Below are 24,466 nucleotides of genomic sequence, written 5' to 3'. Positions count from 1 at the left end.
GGAGATAAAAATTGAAAGTTTGTGTTAGAGCAAACACCCGCCAATCTCGTAGAAAAGATTTAGTTTGTATATGCACTGAAGTTTAACAAGCGTGGCAAATGATAAAAGTTCGTTGCTGGTTATTACAAAACGTCCCGTTCTGTTTATTTTTAAAATCACGTTTGTGTATGTGAAAGATATGTTTACAATATAGGGTGCATACTCCACATTTATATGTCGCGTTCATTAAGAAAGGAAGGAGGCACGAAGATGCAGGAACTAGTACTGTGGGTATTTACCCCTCATAATTATTACAGAAATGTACTAAATATTATTAACACCTTTAAAATTTAACGGACAAGGTTATTGTGTTTAGAGGGCAATTAGTATTAAATAGTAAATATTGAATAGGACCAAGATGGATATCAAAATCCACTCGCGTAGACTATGAATAAAATAAACAATGGCAACAGGTAGGGGAAAGTGAATTTTGTTAAAAATGTATGTCACGTGTGAAATAGAACATATATAAAACGTCCAAGGACAGTCACTGTATTCACGATTCTTAGCCTGTTTTACACTCCAAGTTCTCCTATATTCATCGACTACACTGGAAATTGTCACAAGTGAGAATTTACTCAAGATTTTCTTAATGATAGCGTGAAAAAGCACCAAGTGACGTTTTATCAGATTGCCGTGTCCCGTATTCGCATCCTCTTTACATGTTTTTCTTATGAAAAATGTCAGCCGTTTCATTGACAAAATTGAGCTCAGCAACGACATTGTATAGCCTTGTGACTACACAACGATTGTATATCTAACTCATTCAATCATTAACAGAGCAGTGACAATAAAGCCGCCTCGGGCAACGAGATCCTAAATCGTTCAATTATGTTAGAGTGCGCACCCGTGGCTGTGCTATTTCTTGTCATTGTCTGCCTGTAAATGAAAATGCAATTATGACGCAATTCAGCATTTACAACACGTGTTAATGGGTGAAATCGACATCATGTCACCACTTCAATGACAACCCGCTTGTGTCTTCATTTCAGGAAATACGTGATTAAAAACTCATTTTGACTTACAAGTGCTTTAAGGCTAATTCTTGCTAATCATGTCTAAATGAATAACGCATGGTGGAAATTGTGGTGAAAGACGTGTCCGTATTCTTCTTCTTTTTGTGTGGAACAAAATAATCTTTGCAAATGTTTTAGCAACACGTACTTAGAAATGTACTGTGTATCACTAAACGTGTTCATTAAACAGAAAGTGGGTAAATTTAGAATTTTGGTGTAGGCATTCACAGCAATGAGTATAGAAACAGACAGTATAACTGTTTAAATTGAAATCTGAAGACTTTCGCAACGCATAAAGGCTTGTCTGTATACTCCCTGTACAAGGAAAGAAACACACTTTTGTGTTTTGTAGTTTATCAATTAAGATGTCAGTTATTTTGCCAATTCTGACATTTCGTTGCCAATCCAGATTACCAACGCTCGCTTTCTCAAATCCACCCACAAAGTCATTGGGTGCCTATTGTATTTTAATGTTTCAACAGACAATTAATGGATTTCAATGCCGAATGTAATTTACATAATCTAAAATTAAAGGAAAATATAAACATAAGTAGACATTTATCTTATTAAATTGTACATAATTTACATCAGGATTTAAAAATCCCTTTGCGTTATCTCAACTTGGTGTTTATATAAATGCAATATTAAATATATCTCTGTTATAAGTAGGATATATAATATACATTTATGTGTGTATATCATTATATACAATATGATTATAGTAACATATTAGTAAGAGGATAAATCACATTGAAACTAAAATCTTTCAGCATTTGCTCTCAAAGCAGACCTTTCACTAACACGGCGTCCTACAACTGGCCATGGTCTATGCTAAATATTGATCAAATAGAATAAGAAATAACAATCCAAAGTTTTCATAAGACCAAACACCTTCTAATCCCTCATGTCAATACGGTGGAGCGATGTTACATAGGTGAAATCTCAGAGATAGTTTGCCAGTCCATTGAAGTTTAATACTGGAGTTGCCGAGAAGCGTACGAGGCTGATAAACTATTACCGCCAAATCGTGCTGATGTATTCGTAAACATTCAGGTACATCTTCAACATTTCTCGCATGTTTCATTCACTTGACTCAGGATCAGATTCTGTTATCGGAAACTTAAATAATCCAATTAAAACAGCCGAGTTTTCTTTGTGGCCACGTGGTTGGTGTAACATGAAACTTAGAAAACCGAGGCAAAATAAATAAACTTTATATTTGTGACTTGCGCTCCCGTATCTCAGACAATCGTGTTAAATACGGCATTTATACAGAGTTCAACCGAAGGTGAACGTGCTTATAAAACCGTTACTCGATTCTGTGTTTACTTTACAGCATGTGAGAAATATATTGTGGCATACAGTTTCTATGCCGTGGGTTATTTCATGAAGAACCGCTGACATTTTCAAGGTGAAACAGTTTAAAATGTACGTTTGAAAAGACATTTCATTTACTTTATACGTTACAAAATACGTTCTTGTTCCACTGTATACAGCGTTATTAAAACCATAAATATTTCACGTATGTAACTGGCATTTCTAATCCGTTCACGGATATGATACACTGTGATATTGTGATTGACAATCGCCAATATCAAGTCAGACTGCATATGAATATGTCGGTGGCATTTTGCCTTCCTGCTGTCAATTTCCATTTACCGCACAGAGATAAGCGGAGGAATGTACAAGGTGTCAATTTGCCATGTACATTTCAACGCCTGTCAATCGATCCGAACGAACAGGTGCGCGTTTTGTGACAATGCTTGATTGACGTTTATACAGAACGAGACGATTATATAGATAAATGTGATCGTGAAATTGAAAGGAATGTGCTCCGTAAATAAATTGTGTTCCCAAACTGGCATTCTGAGCTTATCTATGACAATTAGGAACAACTGCGAACTAACTTGAAGTCATCTGTTTTCCACATCGAATTTAAATACAAGCATGCTGTATATAAAGTTACCTTGACAGAAATTCAGCTTCGATTTGTTTACATTAGGTTTATTTTTATAAAATCATCAATGAAACAAACATTTCGATTCGACATTTTCGATTCTTAATCCATTGGCCCATATATGCAATCAAGCCTGTCTGAACTTGAAAAAAAATAATTTATTTTAAGGTCGGATTTCTAGGTGCAGACCAAATTTAACATATACGAAGCCTTAATTATTCACGTTATATTAAAATATATATATTCTAAGATATTGAGAAAATAGGCTCTATGCAACCTACAATTGTAACACACATTTCGCCTGCTTTTTTAAGCGAACGCCAACGCTCACTGAAAACTAGTAACGGAATACAAAACATTACTACCGTTGTAAGTCACAGGCGGACATTAAACATTCCATCGCATGGGTTGAAAAAAATCAAATGCCAGTCAGTTTAACGTCTTGGAGTTGTTTTGGGAGAAAGGACTGTCTTGATTTATGAGTCTCGACGTGTAAAAAAATCTCATGAATTGACTCGGGACTCAGAGAAGGACTGTTCTCGCTTCTCTGTGGCAGCTGGCATCGTCCGGCCGTGAAACACATCAGTCAGTTTTACAACTTCGTAAAACCGTTTCACAAAAACACTTCGTTTCAACTTCACGCACAAGTCCTGTTCAAACGGCGAGGGCTTTGAAATTTTAAATCTAGGTTTGAAGTGTATTTTCACTGCTGTTTTCGATAGTAAATTCTTGGATGTTTCAGTGTTGTGTAATAAATATAACCTCTAGGCATTCAGACAGGCCTCCAGTTGTGGTGTCTCGTAACAAGGTCGGATTTGTTTCATTCATATATAATGCTGCTTTATGTTTTACTATGACATGAACATGACGTTTTGTTTTACTGACGGTAGTCGTGACTGGCGTCCGAGCAACCAATAAGATGTCTTGTTGATTTAGATGGTTGAGTAATGGTAATAATCACGTCTCCATGCTGATGTGGCGGGGGCTTTGTGTGACTAGTATTTAATGTCAGGGCGCGCGACGTTTGCAAATGTCGAAGTAGCTTAATGCATACCTGTAAGAAAGGTATAGTGTACTACGATACCATTATTGTAAAGCTCATTTAAAAAAAATAAACAGAACAATACAATGCCAGTGATGTAAAATGAAATAATAAATTCATAATACTAGCCACGTAAAGTTGCAAACGTGCAATACCAGTTACGTAAAAAATAGACATCGAGTAATGTAAAGCAGTAAAATTCAACACCAATGATGTAAAACAGTAAAATGCAGTGTCAGCGATGTTAAATAGTAAAATGCAATGCCACTGATGTTAAATACTAAAATACAACATCAGTATTAGCAAACATTATAATACAATGCCAGTAATACATGTATATGAAGGTTAATCCAATGTCAGTGATATAAGAACAGTATGATGCAATGCCAGTGGTCTAAGAAAGTATGCAACACTAATGATATCAAACAGTATAATACAATACCAGGGATATATACAAAACATTATACCTCAGTACCAGTGATGTTTAAATAGCAGAGTGCAATGCCATCAAACAATACTAATGTCTGGTATTGTCCAGTGTCTGTATTCAATGATGCAATTCTAATGTAAAAAATAACCCTGTCAATATAATTCTGGTATTACGCGATACCAGAACATCTACAAGTATCTGGTATTGTGCAACTCTGTATATTAATCATAGTGATACAACTCAAATCCACGTCTCCGTTCAAATATCTGTTTGGTACTGGAAATTATGTTCAAGTATGACCGTAAGGATATTTTCCAATACTAGCAATATCAAAGATGTACAAAACAATGTCAGTATTTATGCTCAAGAATCGTCAACCCAAATTTTGCTCAATGCTTTAAATAAAAGTGTGACGATTAAGCTACATAAAAAAGTTTTTCGTCAGTTCTAGATTTAGAATAGCAGCTTGAGAAATCTCTTTTTGTTTGCCTTTTTAACCAAATTAGCATAAACAACAATTGCAGATTCTAACCTCAGGATATTCAGGAATGATCGAGGCAAGCCGTTTACTGATCGGTTTACACTGAACTACAGAAAACGTTCTCGGCCTTAATGGCAATATGTCCTGCATATATGCAGGTCCCAATGGAGCCTGTGTCTGTCCATTAAATGTCCTGAGCATATACGGTGTTTTGATGCTGCGGACATGGACGCCGCGTACGTCTCAGTGACGGATACATCAAAACAGTGAAACCGTGTTAATCCGTACTTTGCACGTTAGTATCATACTTTCGATCCTTCTGGCAGTGATGTCTTAATCTAGCGTCACCTTGTCGTGATGACATTGACCACTCCATGAATATGACCACGCACTCGTCCCAGTCGACTTACTCTAGTATACAACTTTTGTCCTCTGACGTAACCCGCCCTCCTTAATGATTTCGGATGGGTCGGTGGTATTGTGATATACCCAAAGGCGGAACATTCTCACAGATTAGCCTACGAGCAAAGACCATTTGTCATCGCACCGCTCGCATCCAGCCCTAATTTTGAACGAGCTTAGTTCAAACAATTTGCGAGTTTGAGTACGTTAAGGAGATAATGAAGATAAAAAATATCTCCATCGCCATGTGTAGCATATGTCACGAGCTAGTCACGCTGTCACGATATGGCTGACGTCGCCTGCCCGCAACAAGCGTGTCACGTACGATTTAACTACAGAAAGTAAGCTCGGCCTGAGAAAGTAGAAAAATCTCGAACACGAAATACCTAGCGGGGTCGCGAATACCTTTAAGCACGAAAACAAATTAGGTTTTCTCTTCTCCTCTACTTCACCATGGCTGTTAAGAGACAAAGGATGACAGTCTTGCAAGACCATGAACAAAAATATTTGCGTTGGTGCGTTGTCGCGAACTGAAAGTCCTTGCTCCGGTGGCCATCCTCGCATTGACAGCGAATCGTGAATGAAGTAGACACAATGGCTCCCCGTGTAAGCCTCCAGAAGGTGTCGCTGTTTGGTGGGTCGACTTCATTATCCTCGCTTAACGTTAAACTCTGGTCAGTCTATTGTTGGTGACAAGTCAACTATAAGATATCACTTGTAATATATTTGCCTCCACAGCTAGTTGAATGGCCTGAGTGTTAACGGAACGGATTTAGGCTCATTACGGATTTACCTGAGATTATTATTATGCAGGTGTGGAAGAACTATGGGACGATTAATGGATTTGCTGTGATGTACACTGTTTGCTTGTACGAGCACAGACATCGAATCTGCTTATTTGGATGTAAGAACAGCTACTTTGCGGTGAATTAGATGAGGTATCACTGAGGGGAAGTTGTACTGTTTTCTTCGAGGGATTACAGGAGGGAAAATGAATACGGAATCGCTGAAGTAAATACAAACGAGGTACATTGCTCCAACGAAATAAAGATATTATAGCTTCTTAACACTGAAACATGACTTGTCTTTTGTCAGAAATATTGGACCACGGGTCCTTGTTAGATAGCGTTTGTTTCTTTTATAATATATATTTTGGAGTATTTCTCTTCAGTGTTACGCATCATTAAGGTGATCTGGAAACACATTACCGCTCTATGTAACTGACCATTTGCTGTGACATATGTTACATGTAGGGTTACACTTTCACAATGAAGTACAGATACTAGTACCTTTTGTTTAAAACCTTTATGAACACATTTTTACAACTTTAATAATTACACCTTTGACGTGTATTTCTGAAGTAAGCCTGTGACAAATATTGTTTTTCATTTTATTTCTTGATCGATATCATCGTTACGATAGGACGTCATCGAGAAACTATTCGTATTCTACCTTGAATCGAGGTATTGCCATTGGCGAGAACTGATTTAGTGAATCGACTTGAATTCGATTAATCTTTTGACATCGGGGGCTTAGAATCTACGTCAGTTATACAAAATCTGTTAAAGAAACTATACACAGGAATATTGGAATTTATCAAACACTTAACAATTTGCCTTGTCTGAAAACCATCGCCTGTTGCGTTCGTTTTGCCTTAACGCTTGAAGTTCAGATTTTCTGATTTCGGTTAAGAGATGATGCCAAACAGGTTTACCTGACGTATACCTTTGTTAGCATCGATACCCTTTCATTGTGACTCTATCTGATTCGTTGTTGATTTGATTGTGCACTTTCATTCTCGAACGCCGTTTGCGGAATAACATAACGTTTGCATAAAGGAAAACTAAGTTCTATAGATAGTCAGCTTCTTCATGGGACGCGATCATCACTTGCTTGATAACGGTGTTAGTACCTACACCGAAACGTCTTACTCATTGCAGTAAAGAAACTGACTATACATAACAGAACTTGCTTTTCCTTCATCTTCACAGATCTAAAATGGCTAACAAAGAAATATTCGCATGATACAATACACCTCACTGTGCATAGTTAATCGTTACACCCGTACTAACTATGTTACCGAGGAATAATCGTTTGTTTCACCGTTAGCAATAAGAAAATATAGTTAACAGTTCAAGACTGGCCAACTTCTCAAATTATTTTCCTGAATAGTTTTATTTCCGAAAATGGATATAATAAACCCTTTGTGAATAATCGAACCATGAAGAGGGACGGTGGTGTAGCCTAGCGGTTAAAGCGTTCGCTCGTCACGTTGAAGGCCCGCGTTCGATTCCCCACATGGGTACAGCGCTTGAAGCCCATTTCTGGTGTTCCCCGCCGTGATATTGCTCGAAAATTGCTAAAAACAGCGTAGGAATAAACTCACTTCCTCACTCACTACAATATGTGAAGTCCATTTCTGGTGTAGCGTGTCCTGATATTGCTGGAATATTGTTAAAAACGGCGTAAAACTAAACTCATTCACTAGAACCTTGAAGAAAACCAGCGTAGAAATAAACTCCCTCCCTGCTTCACTACAATGTGTGAAGCCCATTTCTGGTGTAGCGTGTCATGATATTGCTGGAATATTGTTAAAAACGGCGTAAAACTAAACTCATTCACTAGGACCTTGAAGAAAACCATTATCCTTGTCATCGACAGTTATAACCTTGTTTACCATTAACAAGAACATTCCAGGCAGGAACCATCAAAACTATCGCTTTCACCCTTCCTATTAATATGAAAGTCTACCTGTCTATTGTAAACTGTATAGAAACGGCAACGGACCCACCTTCAATGCCTTCAATATGGCCACACAAGACAGCTGGTTCCAATCATAGCTACTTAAAGAATAGCTGGACACGTGGTTAGGCAGTATGCCCATGGAAGCGAATTTCCCGCTTAACCAGATTCATGATACCTCTAAAGGTGAATGTTCCAAGACTTTGTGACCCTACAAACATTCCACCCTAAGTTTCTTTTGTCGAAGAGACGTGGTCGAGCTTGCCAGGATCGAGACATATCTTGTAATATTGGTCTGCATTCTTGAGTCTAACTCAAAAGGTGAGCAGACTGGCGCGAATTGCTGAAATGCAGGGGGCAGCCGTGTTGGAGTGCACAAGGGAGAACTGAACAAGGAGCAGGAATTTTATTTCGGCCAGTATTATGCCATAACGTCAAAATCGTACGTAGATATTTGTCTGCAATCTGGACCATTCATATCGTCATTCCATTGTTCTGGTGTACATTCTGATTTTACCTAAGGGGCGTAAGAGAGTAGCTTTACAGCACCCCGTAGTTTATGTGGAACCACCAAAATGGATCGGGTAGACTTGATGGCTTCACCGGCTCTTGTCATTCTATCCAAACTGCGTAGATCAACATTCGTAATGTCTCCAGTGAGTTGTGTAGTCTAGACTCGATTATTTACAGACTATCGCCACAAAGGTGGAACATTGTTGAGTGCATCGATAAACAAGAAACAATGAGACTTTATTGACTTTATCGACTATTGGTTTGGTAGCGTTCAGAAAACAACGACTGGCATGCTATATGTGACGTGAAGCATTCAGCAATAAAACGTGATGGTGCCCCGACAGCCACGGGTGTTGTTCATAACATCGGTCTCTCGTTTATCTGGCCTAGGCATATGTACAGACAGTTATGAGTGAGTGGGTTTGGTTTTACGTCGCTTTTAGCAATATTCCAATGGTATTACGGCAGGAGACACCTGAAAAGGGCTTCACACATTGTACCCATCTGGGGAATCGAACCCGGGTCTTCGGCGTGAGGAGCGGACACGTTAAACATTAGGCTACCCACCGCCCCTCAGTTGTGATGACAAAGCCGTAGTTGTGCTACAAGCATGTGCACTGTGAAGCATACATTCTGATTCTAGAAACGTTAAATGAAGTTTAAACATGTCACATCGAGAATTATGAACTGGAGTTGAGGGTCGTTTCAGTAACGCTGGTAGACGCTGGAGATACGCATTACCAAGCACGTCTCCTAACACACGAAGCTGACAGGTGTAATTGAAGGGGTAACAAGTTAATCGAGTTATTAATTCGCAAGCAGTTTGTACCCTATTGTTTTGCCTTAACGCTTGAAGTTCAAATTTTCTGATTTCGGTTAAGCCATGATGCCAAACAGGTTTACTTGAAGTATACCTTTCTTATCGTCGAGACCCCTTCATTGTGACTCTATCTGATTCGTTGTTGATTTGGTTGTGCACTTTCATTGTCGAACGCCGTTTGCGGAATAACATGATATGTGCATATAGGAAAACTAAGTTCTATAGATAGTCAGCTTCTTCATGGGAAACGGTGTTAGTACCTACACCGAAACGTCTTAGTCTAAAATGGCTAACAAATAAAACGTTGCATACAATACACATCACTGTGCATAGTTAATCTTACATCAAAAGACTATCAGGTGATGATTATATATCATATCAAAAAATATTATTCCAATATTTTATTTATAATCAGTGTCTTGCAATAGGACATTTTCCAAACATAAACGGCCGAGAGATTACTCATGTTAGTCGGCTCTGACGTCATCTCCTGTGGGAGCAACTGATATCGTCCTGGAAACATGTTTGTCCAATGCCTCCACACTTTGGATCTGAAAAACCTTCGACCCCACCCCTAGTACCTCTGCATTTTATTTGTTGAGAATTATCTTCCATTTAAATCCACAAGAATGTCATTATGATACATCCAACAAGTACTTGATAACCTGACTAACCATCTCATCTGCGAGCCTCTAATAAATCTCATCTGCGAACCTCTAGTAAATATCCGTCGTTTGTAGCGTAAAGTGTCATCAAATTTATTTTACTAACCAGCAGATCCTGGCCTGCTGTCTTATATATTAAGTGTAATGCTGAAGTGTGGTCATGCAGTCATCATACCAATTTGTATAATGTAATAATATATAATGATAACGAGGAGGTGGGGTAGCCTCGTGGTTAAAGCGTTCGCTCGTCACGCCGACGACCCGAATTCGACCCCTGAGATTGGTTCTTTCTGTGAAGCCCTTTTCTGGTGTCCCCCGCCGCGATATTTTCGTACATTTGCTACAATCGGCGTAAAACTACACTCACTCACTCCTAATGATGACAGCACGTTATTCTTGTTCTAATGCAAAACTGCCGTGAAATATTATCTCGACCACTGTATAGTTGAAGTCGAAGAAATACTTCAAGCAGAATGAACAGATTCTCATTTTCTCATTACTTGGTAAAAAATGTAGACCTCAGTTGAGGAAAAATGAGCGATCTGGACGGATAGCCGTGTAGTTATAGTGTTGGTCGTCACGCCAAACATCCAGGTTCGATTCCGTACATGGATACAATATTTGATGTGGATGGATTACTGTTAATAGCGCCGTCAGTCAGAACCGATATATTTTAGCTTGACGGCTTATCCAAAGGCAACGATACAATACATTGCAAATAGCAAACTTATGTTATTTCCAGCACCGTCCTGAAAATGATATGTACGGTTATTCATAAGCGGGTGATCGTGTGTCTCTACTAAATGTTATGTCAAAACACCAAATACAATTTGCGCCACATCGTGTGTAAAACCTGATAAGAAACAGCAGTTATCAGATGGAAACTAAGAGTGTTACACGATAAATGTCAGGAAATAGTAAGCTTCAAGTCATATCGGACCTTTGTTCAGTCAGACGCTCTATGAATGGTATTAGAACATATGCTGTTTTCCTGTATAGCCGGCAAGTTGTATCGGAAGAGAAAACACAGAAAGCCGTATCTCCGTTACAACTTCATGACCAGTAGAAACCACTTGTCTCCGCGAACCACGGCACCCTAACATCAATAACGAAACAATGGCGGTCGACGGCAACACGTTTTTTTGAGCGTCTGGATTTCAGAGACAAGTTTCCCTATTACTGCAGTTCGCGAGAAGACTGAACAGCACATGGACGGGTTATTTGCTAGCTGAAGGCACATCTCTGCAACTGCCTTCCGCTGAAAACATTCCACAAATAAAAACTCGCTATAGACAGAGTCTCAAGCGTGGCTTCAGGTATGGGAAATAGGCATGTTTTTTGTTCAGTGTTGAAAGGGAATCTTGCAAATGAGTTTGTTGTTGTTTTTGTTGACTATGGGGAGAACAGTATACTTGAAACAATGTTCGAGATATCCGTATTGAGAGAGACAGTGTGAATCGTGATATGTGCAAGTACCTAATTAGAAAGAACGCTGAAGGGTATTCAAAAACGCACCCCAGATTACAAATGTCATGGTGCAACATTTCTTAAAAAATCACGCTTTCAGTTTCTTTTATTTATGATTTTGTAACCATTCTCAAAGAATCTTCTTACAAATGAACCTCATTTAAAAGATTTCGGTTAAAATGTCTGGAGATTCTGTAAGCTATTTTTGAATTGTTATCGTCTTGTATCACAGAAGTTCGGCGACGCTTCTTTGATCATTAGATCCAGTTTGGGGTAATGCCACCTTCATCACGGTAGTGTTGGGTAAATAATTTCCTCTAGCTACCACGACAGCCTGTGGCCTCCCACCACGAGCCATTCAAGCACTTGTCAGACTCCTTAATCCTGGGACCAATTTCCAATATTTTTATCATGGCGATCCAGCACGCCTTCAGAGGGTAAAGACCTGTTTAATGACATGGACTAGAAACGAGAAACGACTGTTCTGGACAGCTGACATACCTGGCCAAAAATGACTATTAACCGGTCCGTCGGCTCTCTGTCCTTCGGCGTGAAAGCTGTTGGTAAAATGGTATTATTTGAGGCTTGACTGGGCTCTTACACTGGAACGACACGGGTCGATTTTTTATAGCTCTGAGAATTTATGACAATGGACCTTTCCAGTAAGAGGTGTATATGTGACCTCGGTGGGGTATAGTATATGTATTTGATATACATCATATCTATTAGATAAATGAATTTATGACTGGTACCACATGCGTATATTAGAGTGTGACTGTAAATGGATGTTGATATGGCTGATTAGAAGCATGACTGATGCCTGCGTTGTCGACAGCGTGAAGATACTACAACGCACGTCTTTTAAAACTATAGTGTGCTTGCCGTGAAGACGTACCGATGGATTTCACTTTAAACTAAGGGGTAAATCGAATAAAGTGATGTTAAGACAGCGAATCAACATAATTTTACCTTTTCAATTGCAAAGATAAATTTTAGAATATTGTAAACCAAAAGTTACTGTGTTCTGTAATCTGATTGGTTGAAAAACATGATTAAATGGTATTAGATTCCCGGAAACTGAAAGACTATTCACTGCGTATTGACACGTAAACAATTGTTTTGTTGTGTCATCAACAGTGGTGACGTCATTCAAATCATATTGTGACGTAAAGTTAGAATGACGTCACAAATGAGCAACTAAAGACGCTACCATGGGAACCAGCTGAAACGGCCAGCTGATGACTCTTCACTGCTGTGTCCGTATTCGATGTAAACGAGTGCAGACACTAAAACCCCTTTGGTTTACTCTTGTGTTTACAATGCCGTCGGTTCCAAATGCATTCCCGTGCTTCGAATACTCAATAACACCCGGAAATTGGCCAGCACATGATGTTTATCTCCTAATTACTGTACTGAGGATAAAAGTTGTTTAACTAACGATCATAGTTTCACATCGCTATTACACATTAAAAAAACACCGAGAACAACTATAGGCTTGGTCTGGGTTAACAAATACTGCACATGCATTTGTTTCATTGCTTCAACTACTGTGTTTACCCCCTTGTTATACAGACCAATAAAAGCCATGTGAAGCTACGTTCGATTGTGAAACAACTTTCAAGATTTAAAAGTGCATTAACCTAACAAGTCGGAGAGTGATATTTTTTTCAAAATGACCCATGAAAATACACTTTCCAGTGTATCCAGTGTCTCGTGTCCGACTGTATTTTTGCTAGACACGGGCTGGCGGACCAGCGGTTATCTCGCACACACAATGTAGGTAGTGAAGAGCCGAGCTGACGAACGTATAACCAGATGGTTGATAGGGTGTGATAGTAGATGATGTGGAATGGTTTCTCAATAATATATATGATACTGATGTCAGGTTTTTTCTTTGGGACCCGCTTTGCTCACGAGACACAAATCGGGGACCTTGACGAGCGAATGTATGAACCTATTGTGTCCATTAGGCTTTCCAGAGCTCTGAAAAACAAGAAGAAACTAAACTGTGGAAGGGAACACAGAAAGATATATAGTGGCACTGTTTATGTTTGCATAGTAAAAGTGAACACAATAACTCAATACGATATTGTTTGTTACAGAAGGTAGTGAAAAAAGTAATTGTCCCATAAATGTATTAAGTATTTGGAATTTTTGTGCCTTTTACTTAATTCTCATCTGCATCCTAAACAATAAACGGATCTATAAAATCCACCGCCTTTTGTATTACTTCATTCGGGTTCGATTCCCCACATGGGTACAATGTGGGGATGAAGGCCATTTTCTGGTGTCCCCCGCCGTAATATTGCTGAATATTGCTAAAAAGCGGCGTAAAATTAAACTCACTCACTCACTCCAGAGAAGACAGCGCCAAAAGCCATCAAACCAAACCGTTGGGAAAGATTTTACTACACGGACGTTATGTATGTGGAACCTGCAGTATCGATCTCCGGTTTAGTGAATAATTGTTGGTACTGATCAGTCAGATTCGATGGAAAGCATTTCTTTTTCCGACATGAGGGTATAAGCATAACAGTTTCCTGATCTCGGCACAAGGAAGCATCCTTTGACCTCTCTTGATGGATGAATTTCAAGTTACATGTTCACCCAAGTGTGTCCAACAAAAATATATAAATATATCAAAGAATCTGTTCATTTTTACAAGTGTTGTGGAGTGCTGAGTAGTTTTAGTACTTCAACTATACGGTCATGTACACGTTGTGAGGGGGTTAGTGAGTGTGGTTTTACGACGGTATTCCATCAATATCACCGTTTTGGGATACAGATATTGGCCTAACACGTGGGGAATCGAACACGGTTTTTCGGCCAACGCTTAATCACGAAGCTACGACAGTAATTGCGGACTTGATTTTTACTAGCCACGGGCTAGCGGACCACTGACTATTTCGCACACTGCTTGAGACATGGACATGCAATAAAACTATAAACACCGGCCGAGCACACTCTGTGTAGTGCACACCTTCAGTAAATGGCACACATGCGAAAGTTTTCATACGATAAATGTCACAGTTTAATCAGTTTCGCCTCAGAATGACTTTCTGTGTAGTTGACAATAACACGGCATCACCTTAAGCTTTTTTTTATATGACCTGGGTGATTTATAATAAGATAAAACTTAATTTAAACGCAGTGTATGAGGTTATTTGGGAGTTCTTGTGAGAAAAAGGTTGCAAAAAGCTTAAAATCGGATCAACGAATTTATCATTTCAACAATACCTGTTGGCAGGTAATGTATTCACGATACACTCAAAGAGGAACCTACAACCATTATTCGTGAGTCTTGTCGCGTAGACTCATCAGCTGTGAAGTGTGACAGCTAGCCTTGCCACAAGGCTGACACTGTATGCCGAACACATGCGTTCATGGTGATTGTTATTATTATATGATTTATATAGCGCACATATCCAAGCAGTTAGTACATATTCAAGGCTCTTGAATGTTCCTTTGATCAACAGAAGTCTTTATCTGGGATTCCTTTAACCAACTCATCTCCCTGGAGAGTACTCAATTCATGCAGTCTGTTAAACACAGCGAGTTATCACAGAACCTGAAACTCACGAGGTATTCTTCGAAGGGGCAAGTCTAGATAAGCGGACAGTACAAGGACCTGTGTCTGTCGCATATTGTTTTCAGAAGTAATATTTTAAACTTCTTTTGTTCTTATCTTAGAGACTGGTGCAAGTCTGTGAGACAGCATCCCCGATTATTTATTACAGGCTTACCACGATGAACACAATAACTGCATTAAAGTCTCACCTTTGGATGAAATACATAGCCCATTCTTGTCGTGAAAGAGGATTTACAGCCGGTATACAAATACTGTTATATTAGTAGTAAAACAAAAACTTTTTCGTTATTGTTGGTGAACATAATAGCAGGTTTTGCCGAGATTATTTTAGAGGATGTCACTGAGCTTTCAAAGTCAGAGCTTCTTAAATTTCTACAGCTTTTTTATCAACTATTCAACTATTGAAATAATTTGCAAAGGCTTGTTATCATGATGAGGTCAAATTTAGAAAAAAAATGGATTGGTTTTCTAAGAAACGTGTATTATACGAGAGATATATACATTCGTTTCCTCATTTCAAGATGACATATCACACTTTGACGGAACACTTGAGTTGAACTTACTGCATTGTGGAACACTACGGATGTGTTCCTCTATATTCTCCTGCAAGAAATCGATTTGTGATTGTAAAATTCGACACGCTGTCGAGGACAGCGAATGTGTTTCATTTATATGTGTTGTTAAACATAAAGGTTGGTGTTGTTAAACGTTGTATTTAGTAAAATATCATCCAACCAGGAGAAATTTGGCTGAGTGTGGCGATGGATAGAAACATTTTGCCATTACACTGACATTCAGTAGTGTTGAACAATAAACAAATAAAGCTATTTAAAAGCAAACTGTTTAACTAGTCTATTGTATTGCCAACGACATGGAACGTTAGAAATATACATATCAGTGAGCGTTAAGCGCTGCAGTTGAATCGCAGATATATCTATCAGATATGTAATGCACTTTGTAAACGTTCAGTATTAACTTGTTCAATGGCATTCAAAGTTACAAGCGTGGAATTATCAAGAGAAGAAAGATTAATTGGTCTTGAAACTATTAATTTTGCATGTCAGGTTTAGGTTTATCGTGGTCTGCGTGATAAAACGTTGTTTTGACGTTTAGGAATTTAGACTCAAATCAGTTGTCTGGTTAAGAATAATTTCAGTCACAATGAATTGCATGTTTTTTCCCCTTTTAAGCAGGTACATACCTACAAGACTTAGAAGGAATTTACGTAAGGCATAATGGATAGTAGTTTATTACGTTTTGCACAAAAGAAGGACTACGTGGGTTATCCATTATCGAATATTCGGTTAGAGTGAAAGATAGTGACACCAATTTTAAGCCGGTGTTTGTTAAAACTGACACCCCGATATGTCAGTACCGGGAATGAATCGGCTCAGGCTGAATACATCCGTTTGGTAATGGAGGCACCGCAAAAAGAATTCTTTCGTTGAAGAGGAGCGAAAGTGAAATTAAAGCGATAGCGAGAGCAGCGTATCTTAATACACGTGTTATTTGTTTAACGATGTGCATGTTTGACTAATCTAGGTTTGGAAGTGAACCAGTGTTGATACAGTTTCTCTGAACTTAATTCATGCAGTTAGTGGAGAATATGCCTTTCGCTTGTAATTCTTTGCAGAAAATATAGAAATGTTATAAAACTGGATATTTTTCATATGATATGAAATTATTTGTTAAAAAATTAAACATTCTACATACACTCTGTAATATGAATGTGTTGTGAAATGATGCATGCATCCTCTGTGATATAATGCGTCTTCGTGTATAAATAAAGTACCTGCAATGCAACAATTACATACACTCATATTCGTGTCCGGATAAACGAATAGTCCATCATAACTATACATTAAAGAGCTTTTTGTAGTATTCATTCGGCGGGAGGGCAGCTAGAATAACGGAATCACCAGGGAGACTCTAGGAGGTGGATTATCCCTGAGATTATTGAAGTTTGAGTTGTAGTCAGATGGTTTCAGATGTCGCAATACACTGTGCTAGGTTACGTGCCTTAGAAAGGCAAGGATCCGCTGGCCACGGAGTAGAATCCAGAACAAGAAGTTTGTCTTTGAACATTTATACATACATTTACTATAAGCTATAGTCACCTTTTGTGTTGAATATAAAACGTGAGTAAGATAATGAAAAACTCGAAATTTTTGTCCCCGTGATTAAGAATACAATTTATTATTATTGTCATATCTTACAAATTGATATCACGAATTAAGGGTATCTGAGAACGGTTGGTTAATAGGGGTGGGGCACCCGGGTAGAAAATTTGGACCCGTCCCAACCCTAGTAATCAAGGTGATTCTCAACGTCCGTGACGCTACTGAAACATTGTTCGGATTGACAAAAACAACATAACTCATTTCCTTCCGTGACGATGCTCTTCATTTCGAACCTTTTGACCTTCCTGCAAAAAATACCTCGAATTAATATTTTGAAATGTGTTAAATGAAAGGAATGCAAATATAAGTATTCCAGTCATTAGTGAGGATGAAACAACACGAGGACGACGAATACATTAGTTTCTGTAATAAATAAGTATGGTTCCAGCATATCGCCTCATCGCAGGCATCTTTCCTTGATTAATTGGGGAGATAACTTTGGGTGCCCCCGTGAGACAGGGCTAGTCCACGGCCAAGCTGCACATACACAGCCCAGACAAAAATGTAAATACAATAATTACTTTAACTTGTGTACCATGTCTCAAGTACTCAGTAGAACAGTTAAATGTCTCCTTTTATTCTGATAGACGTAAGCTGGCGTGGATATTCAGTGGGCACTTCTTAAGTCAAACACTTTTAACTCGACTGGGTTTTTAGGTGGTGTTAGATGATGTTTGTTTAAATTTGTGGTTTAATGCATCTGTGAGCAGTATTCTAACTATATGACGGTGGTGTGTACAAACTTGGCCCAGATAATTTAGTGAGCGATATTATTCCTATCGATCTTCGAATCTGGGCTATTATGACATTTGTCAAACGGGTCAGCGAATCTGGCAACCCATTAATCGCCATTTCCACTTAATTCAAGCATGAGTTGCTGAAGACCAACTGTAACCTAGATTATTGCAGGATATGATTTAAATTTTCAAGCCAGGTAGAAATCACAAGCCAGGTAGAAATCACACCTGGGTAATATGAACTCTTTACTGACCTCTTAGACGAGAGATGGCTGGAAACTGGAAGACTCAGACTGAAAGAAACTGACACTGAAACTGTGAGGAATATGCGTGCTATGGGTTGTAATCAATGTTCATATGTAAGTGTTTATAAGTATTAACTTATATTACTATAACCTGCCCCCTGTTTCATAACAAGATCGTTGCACATATTCCTATCCCGGGTTATCTCAGTGGTTAGAGCGTTTACTCGCCACACCAAAGACCCGGGTTATATTTCTCACATGGGTACAGTGTGGGTGTGTCTTGCCATATTATTTGTTGGAATATTGCCGAATGGTTCTTTTTTCGTGTTATCTTTTCTATATAACGTTAACGATTTGGTGTTCTTGGTGAATCTGTGGATTGTTGTTCTTGTTATCAATCCTTGGGTCTTCAAGGCTGTTTTCGAATAACATTCCAAATTTAAGCTGTATTAAGATAGTATTATAATGAAAATTCATAACCGTTGTGTTTTTCAGAATATTCCTTAAATTGTCTTAAAACTATGTCCATTCGGCTTTATAAGAACCATTAGCAGTAGGGCTAAACTATTCTTTAAACAGTTACTAAACGTACTCTGAAAGCCCAGCGGTACATGTGTTTTCTGGTGACCTTGAGCATGCAGGTTCGATTTCCCATGTAGGAAAACGCCATTTCTTAGTACCCAACGGCGATCAGGTAGCCGGCATGTTTAAAAAAACTTTGACTCTTCACGCCAAAAACCGGGTTCGATTCCCTTACATTTGCACAATGTGTAAAGCCAATGTGTGGTAGATCCATAATTTTGCTGGAATAGTGCTAAATGCGGCGTAAAACGACGCTCTCTCACTCGTAGTACCTCGGTATCGATGTCGCTAAACATTTCAGAAAGCGGCCTAAAACTTACTTCACTTGCAAAGCGTTATTGCTTTCTCAAGGCGACTCCAAAAGACGAGAATGTATATGCACAAGCCCTTGATAGAATATATCAACACAATATATTAGCAACGGAAGGATATCCATTCAAGGGTTAGGCGACGGGCTTTGCAGCGCTGGGAGCCGAGGGTCTTTGTGTCAGACTAGTGTCAACCGAATGATACATCTGTACAAGTTATTTACACTTTCTTACATCATTGTGTATGCCTAGATGTTAACAGTACTGCAGGTGCCCCTGCGTCAGTGGCATGGCGAGGAATAGTAACTCGACCTACTGCTGTAGAGCCCAGTTTAATAACACGCCATACTGAAACCTTTATCCTTCCTTTGTAAAGCGGAGGCTCTATTATAAATTTCTTCAATGAACATTTGGCGCTCTTAGAACCCATGTAATTTGGCAGAAGGTCGTCTTATGCAAACATGCACACATAACATTTCTTTTTCCTATCAGTGGGCGGGCGGAGGGATATAAAAGTGAGTATGTTGGCTCACCTCTTTAAACCGTCCTCGTAAAAAAAGTAGGCCGTATCTTCAGATTAAGATATTTGTAATCTCTTTTATCCCGTCGTTCTGTTTATTTTGTTGATTGTGTGTCGGTTTGGATTATCGGGCAAGGTGTAGCGTTCTCGTCATGTTGAAAGGTTGTGAGGTAGGGATATTATTACGGAGGTGCTCGAACGCCTATTTTACAACATTGTAAATATAAGTCTGTCTGAGAATTTGTTGGTTCATACACAGACAAGCCGCCAGTGCATTTATGAAAAACAAACACTGAAATAAATACGTTTGACGACTTAGATTTTTATTGATACAAAACCAGAAACTAAACAAGCAACTGATTCAACAAGAACGTATTCAGATGGAAAGACGCTGGTGCAATATAATTATGTATCGGAGGGGCGTTGTTTCATTTTACACGGCGTTTTATAAACTGAACATTGTAAAAGCTCTGTGTATTCACTATTGCGTATTTTGGATATTACGCGAATTCTATGGTGTTTTGAGCAGTTTTGAGGAAGATACCAATGCGTCATCATGGGCCGCCAGGATGGGACTTGACATTGGGCGTGATGAGCGAACTCTAAGCACGACGCTACAACACAGCGCCTAGGTGACCTTGATGTGCAGCATCACTAAGGATATGTCACTATTACCACACACATACGCACGCACTCACGCACACATGCATTACACACATGAGCACACGCACTCACACAACACACACTCATTCACAAGGGAAAGCGACACAGTGTCATTATCAATATCAGACGCCAGAATCGTCTCCATGGGAATCGAATATTTCAACAACAGGCTACAATACGTCATCGGACTTGAACATGCTGCATTAAACGGGGCCTTCATAGTAATGCCCTAGACAAACGCTTAGTCCTTGAATATATATAATTTTGACAGTGACATATAAACCCATTGAAACTGAAAAGGTGCCCCAGTGAGTTGAGAAATTCAGGATCACGTTCCACAGCAGCAGCAGCATACAGGTTCCCAGTCTACGTCACAGTCCCTGATCCACATTCCCCCTTCCATATAAACTCCTGCCTAGTCCCTGTGTGTGTGTGTGTGTGTGTGTGTGTGTGTGTGTGTGTGTGTGTGTGTGCGCGCGCGCGGGCACCTTCAGACTCATCACTGGTGCACCTTTTCAATACCAAAATGGATTATTTGTTACTCCTACTACTACCACAGAGACGGAGAGATGCATATATATATATATGTACATACATACATACATACATACATACATACATACATGTATGTATGTATGTATGTATGTATGTATGTATGTATGTATATATGTATGTGTGTATATGTGTGTGTAGTAGTAGTAGTAGTAGTAGTAGTAGTAGTAGTAGTGACAAATAATCCCTTTTTGTATTGAAAAGGAGCACCAGTGAGGTTGTATGTGGATTCTTGAACCTGAGGAAGAGAGATTTGCTTTCATTTAGGATTTTAGTATTGCAGAAGTAGGTGCTATAGGAGAAATAACGTGGTTCAGGGTGTGTGATAGAATAAGCAATGCCCCTGCCTCTTTCGTTTTAAGGAAACCTACCTCCATCTTAGGTCAAAGGGTATTTTTTCCAGTCTGATCTGGAGTGAGTGAGTTTTTTTACGCCGTCTATAGCAATGTTCCAGAATTATCTCTGAGGTGCCACCAGAAATGATCATCAGACATAAAGCGGTTGTGGGAATAGAACCCGGACCTTATCGCTGCCCACGAACGCTTCATCCACAGGGCTGCCCCCGTCCCTAAATGGGACAAGCAATCCCAGTTAAATCCCCTTCTTATTCTCTGGACATATAACGGCTGCATATAACGATCTCAGCAATCTCACATGCGCACTAACAATTCAGTCCCTGCTTCCAATGTTGTAAAACTGACTATAAGGACGTCACTAAGCAGGAACAGATCTATTAAAGACATAATTCATCCAGATCTAAAACTGAAATCAGACTTTTAACATATAAAACCCGTTTATGACTCAACTTACATGATCATGGTTCTTTTTGATGTCCAGTCGTGTCTCTTTCATCTTTCAAATTATGTTTTCCGAGTGTTGCGTTATACGGCCGAGCACGACACAGAAAGCAATATGGTGAAATTTCAGACCCCGTCACTGCAATAAAAAGAGTTGAAACTCAATTTCAAGTCTTCGTGATCATCCTCTAATCTCCACATCAGGACCATTGCTAACGCAGACACGGACCAACCCGGCTGACGATTTTATTACATTCCGAAATAAATAATAATATGAATGTAAATTAATCCCCCTTTATCTATGCAGAAATTGAACTATTTAATTGCAGGAGAGCGGTCTTAGAGACCTCGCCGTGTGTTGAACCTGGTAAACGTGTCGTGTAACTAACGCCATCGATAAATTATCAGAGCCCATGAAAAACATCCAAGGAGCGGGGAGGGATGGGGGACTTCCGCGGAGGCCGATCCTGTCATAAAAGCCCCTTTATTCTAAACCATAGACCATGAATATGTTTTTGAAGCAAAGTGAATGAATTGTAGATTGAGCTACCGTAGCTCTCCCCAGCCGATTTTAAGAGAGGATGTCAGGGGATATTCCTTGGGATCCTCCAATGCTCGTTGTGGTTTTATTGGAGCCGTTTACGCATTCTCTAAACTAGAGTCTTGTCCTAATAAAGTGTCATTATTGGCCATAAACGCGTCAGGGTGAATTAAAGCCCGGGGGAGTAGCTATCAATTCTGTAGAATCGGTCGTAATGATTTCTCTGGGCAAAAACCACCATATCAATTACCATTTGTGAAGATCTGTTCCGTGTGAAATCTGGAAAGTCATCAGTGGATTACGCATAATTGGACAATAAACGGACAGCGACAGGCTATAGAATTTTCAGCTTAGGCAACTACAGATAGGGTAAGAAAATTTCTCGTAAAGAAAGGTAGGGACGAGAACTCGAGTATCCAAAGGACGCTACCCATGAAATGCAATGCTTGGGTTGTATCTCTGTCGGGTTGCGCACGATGGGTGGTTCGTGGCTGTCACTGTAAATAGAGTGCTACAGCAACCTGTGGGTAGGGGTTATACACGGACTGAGTGAGTGCGTTTTTACGCCGCTTTAGTGAATTTACTTGCAACCTTATGGCGGGACACCGGAAACGTGTTTGACATGTACCCATGTGGGGACTTCGAACCCGGGTCTTCGGCGTGACGACCGGCTATGGAACACTAGGTTACACTTAAGACTTTGCAGTTTGATCAAATACATATTAATAGTTAGCGCCTTACAATATTCCAGCAATATCACGGTGACAGCAGAAATGGGTTTCACATGTTCTATGTACATGGTGAATCGAACTTATGTCTTCGGTGTGAACAGAGAATGTTTTAACCACTAACCTAACCCAGAGTCGTCTCGGAACAAGAAATTGTAGATAATCCGGTGCACTCGGAACCAGAATCTATGGAAAAGATGGTAATGAGTGAGAGAGTGAGTTTAGTTTTACGCCACACTCAGCAATATTCCAGCTATATGGCGGCGGTCTGTAAATAGGTCTGGACCAGACAATCCAGTGATCAACGACATGAGCATTGATCTACGCAACTGGGACCCGATGACGTGTCAACAAAGTCAGCAAGCCTGACCACCCTATCCCATTGGTCGCCTCATACGACAAACATAGTCGCATTTTATAGCAAGCATGGGTTGCTGAACCCCTGTTTTACTCCAGATCTACCCCGGGACCTTCACCAGTGAAAAGACGGTAAACTTCTGTCAACACTGCATGGGTATGAGTTTAAAGTCATACGAGAGTCTTTCTCATGAAACCGAATAAGGAAAACACATTAAGTATAAGTGTTCCTCTATTCTTTTCCAGGTTTCTTCACAAGGTTTGTATTGCACTATGGTGACATTCGGGGAATAAATAAAGAAACACTTGTACTTTCATGTATTTCATTACTTATTTCCATGGGTATATTTAGAAAAGTTACACGCGTATCACGAATATGGATAAGAGGTTAAACTAATGTCAAGAAAACATGGATCAGATCTGATTGATTGTTGAAGTCATGTCCAGAGCCTATTGGTGTGTTAAACTCGTTGCGAGAATCTGAGAATAGGTTGTTAAACTTGCCTCAAGAATTAAACTGCAGTCTGGCCAACAGTAAGCCTCGTATCAAGACAATTGGTCAACCTGTTGTTTAGAGTCTATGGATAAGTGTTTCTACTCTTGTAAAGATTCTATGGATAAGACATAAATATACACTCACATGAAGGGAATTCTCTGAGAGGTTTCGTTACCATGCGGAATATGGATAAATTATGAAACGCATATGAATAATCGTTGGGTAAACGCGTATCAGGAATGTATTGATTAAAGGTCAGACGACCATCAATAATAAACAAATACGACATTACAGGAATCTATGGATAAGAGGTTAAATTTGTATCAAGAATATGTGCTTATGCTCGGGGTTTGATTATTCATCAGATGAACGATGGTGACTTTTCCCTTGGAAAGAATCACATGTATTAAGTGGGTACCAGACAGGATATGATCGGATGCGTCGCATATAACTGACTTGCAAATTGGAGACGCCACCAGTGTCATTCGATTATCGCGTCAGTTTATTTGAGATATTTAATGTCTACTCAGCTATCAGTTTTGTCTTAATAGCCGCATCTTTGTCAATAAATAAACAGTAAAAGTAAAACTGGAACAC

The 24,466-nt window shown here is 39.3% G+C and overlaps 1 protein-coding gene across 2 annotated transcripts in view; it reads left to right on the top strand.

Moving 5' to 3' along the window:
* The window catches only part of LOC137281348 (protein Wnt-11b-2-like), a 138,053-nt gene that overhangs the window by 43,024 nt on the left and 70,563 nt on the right, over positions 1-24,466 (top strand). The window lies entirely within an intron of this gene.

Source organism: Haliotis asinina, chromosome 4 (assembly GCF_037392515.1).
Source record: "Haliotis asinina isolate JCU_RB_2024 chromosome 4, JCU_Hal_asi_v2, whole genome shotgun sequence".
Taxonomy (NCBI): domain Eukaryota; kingdom Metazoa; phylum Mollusca; class Gastropoda; order Lepetellida; family Haliotidae; genus Haliotis; species Haliotis asinina.
This window is presented reverse-complemented; position numbering and strand designations above follow the sequence as displayed.